The sequence below is a fragment of the Arachis hypogaea genome, chromosome 15 (genome assembly GCF_003086295.3).
Source record: "Arachis hypogaea cultivar Tifrunner chromosome 15, arahy.Tifrunner.gnm2.J5K5, whole genome shotgun sequence".
Taxonomy (NCBI): Eukaryota; Viridiplantae; Streptophyta; class Magnoliopsida; order Fabales; family Fabaceae; genus Arachis; species Arachis hypogaea.
Window position 1 is genome coordinate 92402655 of NC_092050.1, and position 4907 is coordinate 92407561.

General features: G+C 42.8%; 1 non-coding gene across 1 annotated transcript; it reads right to left on the reverse strand.

The window, feature by feature from the left end:
• Window positions 1–428: 428 nt before the first annotated feature.
• LOC112752432 (small nucleolar RNA R71) lies at window positions 429–535 on the reverse strand. The gene has a single exon (XR_003176870.1). It is a non-coding gene; the product is annotated as a small nucleolar RNA R71 (small nucleolar RNA).
• Window positions 536–4907: the final 4372 nt, after the last annotated feature.

Below are 4907 nucleotides of genomic sequence, written 5' to 3' on the forward strand. Positions count from 1 at the left end.
ATGAAGAAGAGACTCACAACCATGGCAGAAGAGGTCGAGCAAATCATGCTGGGGAGGACAGAAGAGTTTTAGGCTCTTACATCAATCCAAACCCAGGAAATTGTGGAAGTAGCATTCAAAAGCCAACCATCCACACCAACAATTTTGAACTGAAGCTACAGCTCATCACCCTTGTTCAGAACAACTGTTCGTTCGGAGGGAGTGTCCAAGAGGACCCCAATCAACATCTAACCACCTTCCTGAGAATATGTGACACAGTGAAGTCTAATGGTGTTCATTCTGATGCCTATAGACCGCTCTTATTTCCATTCTCACTCAAGGATAAGGCAGCCAAGTGGCTGGAGTCTTTCCCAAAGGAGAGCTTGACAACCTGGGAGGATGTGGTGAACAAATTCTTAGCAAGATTTTACCCTCCTTATCGAATCAATAGGCTGAGAGCTGAGTTCCAAACTTTCAGGCAACAAGATGGTGAGACTCTGTATGAAGCATGGGAGAGGTTTAAAGACCTAACAAGGAGGTGCCCACCAGATATGTTCAATGAATGGGTGCAGCTGCACATTTTCTATGAAGGGCTCTCTTATGAGTCAAAGAAAGCAGTAGACCATTCATCCGGAGGATTCTTGAACAAGAAGAAGACCATTGAGGAGGCCATAGATGTCATTGAAACTGTAGCAGAGAATGACTACTTCTATGCTTCCGAAAGAGGGAACACGAGAGGAGTGATGGAACTAAACAATGTAGATGCTCTGCTGGCTCAAAACAAGCTCATTACTCAGCAGCTGGCTGACCTCACCAAGAAGATGGAGAGGAACCAAGTAGCAGCAATCACCACTTCATCAACAACCCAAGAAGGACTGAATGAAGAAGCAGAGGGAAGTCAGGAGCAAGTCAACTACATTGGGAATTCACCTAGGCAAAACCATGATCCATACTCCAAGACCTACAACCCTGGATGGAGGAACCACCCAAACTTTGGGTGGGGAAATCAACAAGACCAAAGCCTTGATCAAAGACGCCCAAATCCCAACAATGCAGCTCACCAACATTTCACATCTAAACCATATCAACACTCCCATAACAACATCTCTCCATATCCACATCAAAACCAAAATAACATACCTCATTCTTCCACCTCTGATCCCAATCTACAATCATTGGATGACAGACTATCAAAGATTGAGAATCTACTTGAAGGGATAGGCAAGGAGATTCAAGATAGTAAAGCATTCCGAGAAGAAGTGATGTCCAATATGCAGAATCAGGATGCTGCCATCAAGAAACTGGAGACACAAATTGGCTACTTATTCAAGCAAATTCCAAGCCACAACCTTCGCAGCAATACTAACTCAACCCAAAGGGAGGAGTGTCAGGCTATCACCCTTCGGAGTGGGAAGGAACTGAAGGAAACCCCCCAGAAACCACAAGAAGAAGACTCAAATAAAAAGGAAGAACAGCAGGATGAATCTCGAGTTCCCACTTTGAGTTCACAAAAAGGGGAAGGAGTACTGAAGCCAGACGTACCAAGAGTCCCATATCCTCAGCAATTAAAGAAGAAGGGGGATGACAACCAGTTTTCGAGATTTTTGGAGATCTTCAAGAAACTACAAATCAACATACCCTTTGCTGAAGTAATAGAACAAATAACACTCTATGCCAAGTTTTTAAAGGAGCTAATGACTGGAAGAACAACGAGACTGTGATATTAACCGAAGAATGTAGTGCTATCATTCACCACAAACTACCCCAGAAATTGAAGGATCCCGGGAGTTTCAGATCCCTTGTATTATAGGGGAAATCACAGTGGAGAAAGCTCTTTGTGACTTAGGAGCTAGCATCAATTTGATGTCAGTAGCTATGATGAGGAAGATGAAGATAGAGGAGGCTAAACCAACAAAAATGGCCTTACAATTGGCAGACAGATCGTTCAAGTTCCCTCATGGCGTAGTAGAGGATTTGCTGGTGAAAGTGGGAGACTTCATATTCCTGGCAGACTTCGTAGTGCTGGATATGCAGGAAGAAACCAAGATCTCCATTATCCTGGGAAGGTCATTCTTGGCCACTGCTGGAGCTGTCATCGATGTCCAAAAAGGTGATCTCACCCTGAGAGTACACAATGAAAAGATGACGATCAATGTGTTCAAGGCCATGAGTTACCCACCAGAGCAATTGGAACAGTGTATGAGGTTGGACTCACTTGAAGATACAGTGCAGGAAAGTTTTAAAGAAGAAGAACCTGAAGGTATAATAGAGGAGGAGTCTACGTTTAGTGAGGAGGTTGCAACAGCAGAGATTCAAATACAAGGTGGACCAAAGGAAGAGAACGAAAAGTCAGAAGCACCCAAACTTGAACTCAAAGCACTGCCACCCTCTCTCAAATATGCATACTTAGGAGAAGATGAAAATTACCCAGTATTCATAAGCTCATGCCTCAGCCAAGATCAAGAGGATGAACTGCTCAAAGTACTGCGAAACCACAAAGATGCCATTGGTTGGACTCTTGCTGACTTGAAAGGGATAAGTTCGGCCATATGCATGCACAAGATACTGCTGGAAGATGATGCCAAACCATCCATTCAATCCCAAAGGAGGTTGAACCCAATCATGAAGGAAGTGGTACAGAAAGAAGTTATGAAGTTATGGCAGGGAGGGGTAATCTACCCGATCTCAGACAGCCCCTGGGTTAGCCCCGTGAATGTTGTCCCAAAAAAGGGAGGAATTACCGTGGTTCCCAATGAGAAGAACGAACTAATTCCTACAAGGAGAGTCACAGGATGGCGGATGTGCATAGATGATGAGCAAATAATTTATACGCTTTTTGACATTGTTTTTAGTATGTTTTTAGTAGGATCTAGTTACTTTTAGGGATGTTTTTAATAGATTTTGTGTTAAATTCACATTTCTGGACTTTACTATGAGTTTGTGTGTTTTTCTGTGATTTCAGGTATTTTCTGGCTGAAATTGAGGGACTTGAGCAGAAATCAGATTCAGAGGTTGAAAAAGGATTGCTGATGCTGTTGGATTCTGACCTCCCTGCACTCAAAGTGGATTTTCTGGAGCTACAGAACTTGAAATGGCGCGCTTCCAATTGCGTTGGAAAGTAGACATCCAGGGCTTTCCAGCAATATATAATAGTCCATACTTTGGCCAAGACTTGATGACGTAAACTGGCGTTCAACGCCAGCTTTCTACCCAAATCTGGCGTCCAGCGCCAGAAAAGGATCCAAAACCAGAGTTGAACGCCCAAACTGGCTCAAAAACTGGCGTTCAACTCCACAATTGGCCTCTGCACGCGCAACACTTAAGCTCAGCCCAAACACACACCAAGTGGGCCCCAGAAGTGGATTTATACATCAAATACTTACTCATGTAAACCCTAGTAGCTAGTTTATTATAAATAGGACCTCTTACTATTGTATTAGGCATCTTTGGATTACCTTATGATCCTTTGATCACGTTTTAGGGGGCTGGCCATCTCGGCCATGCCTGGACCTTCACTTATGTATTTTTAACGGTAGAGTTTCTACACTCCATAGATTAAGGTGTGGAGCTCTGCTGTCCCTCAAAGATTAATGCAAAGTACTACTGTTTTCTATTCAATTCTTCTTATTTCGCTTCTAAGATATCCATTCGCACCCAAGAACGTGATGAAGGTGATGATTATGTGTGACGCTCATCATCCTTCTCCCTTATGAACGCGTGCCTGACAAACACTTCTGTTCTACATGAAATAAGCTAGAATGAGTATCTCTTAGATCTCCTAACCAGAATCTTCGTGGCGTAAGCTAGAATGATGGCGGCATTCAAGAGAATCCGGAAGGTCTAAACCTTGTCTGTGGTATTCCGAGTAGGATTCAATGATTGAATGACTGTGACGAGCTCCGAACTCGCGATTGCAGGGCGTTAGTGACAGACGCAAAAGGATAGTAAATCCTATTCCAGCATGATCGAGAACCGACAGATGAATAGCCGTGCCGTGACAGGGTGCGTGAGCATATTATTCACTGAGAGGATAAGATGAAGCCATTGACAAGGGTGATGCCTCCAGACGATTAGCCGTGCCGTGACAGGGCATTGGATCATTTTCCCGTGAGATGACCGAAAGTAGCCATTGACAGTGGTGATGTATCACATAAAGCCAGCCATGGAAAGGAGTAAGACTGATTGGATGAAGATAGTAGGAAAGCAGAGGTTCAGAGGAACGAAAAGCATCTCCATTCGCTTATCTGAAATTCCTACCAATGATTTACATAAGTACCTCTATCCCTATTCTTTTATTTATTATTCGAAAACTCCATAATTATTTTATATCCGCCTGACTGAGATTTACAAGGTGACCATAGCTTGCTTCATACCAACAATCTCCGTGGGATTCGACCCTTACTCACGTAAGGTATTACTTGGACGACCCAGTGCACTTGCTGGTTAGTTGTATCGAAGTTGTGACAATCATGAATTAAGATCAGAGCACCAAGCTTTGAAGCCATTACCAGGATTTGTTCGAGCCTGGAGATCACAATTTCGTGCACCAAGTTTTTGGCGCCGTTGCCGGGGATTGTTCGAGTTTGGACAACTGACGGTTCATCCTGTTGCTCAGATTAGGTAATTTTCTTTTTGATTTAGTTTTCAAAAAAAAGTTTTCAAAAAACTTTCAAAATTTTCTTCTTTGTTTTCAAAAAAAAAAAATGTTTTCAAAAATATATTTTTCTTCAAGATTTTTAAGAATGAATTCTAGTGTTTCATGAAACATGTTGAATCCTATCTGGCTGTAAAGCCATACCCAAACTGCTTTGGGATTGGTATTCAACTAATCACTCCAGTCCATGTAATTATATGTTGAAGCTTGGCTGGCTATTAAGCCATGCCTGACCCTTTGATTGGAGCTTTAGAGCATAAGATTCCTGGAATTC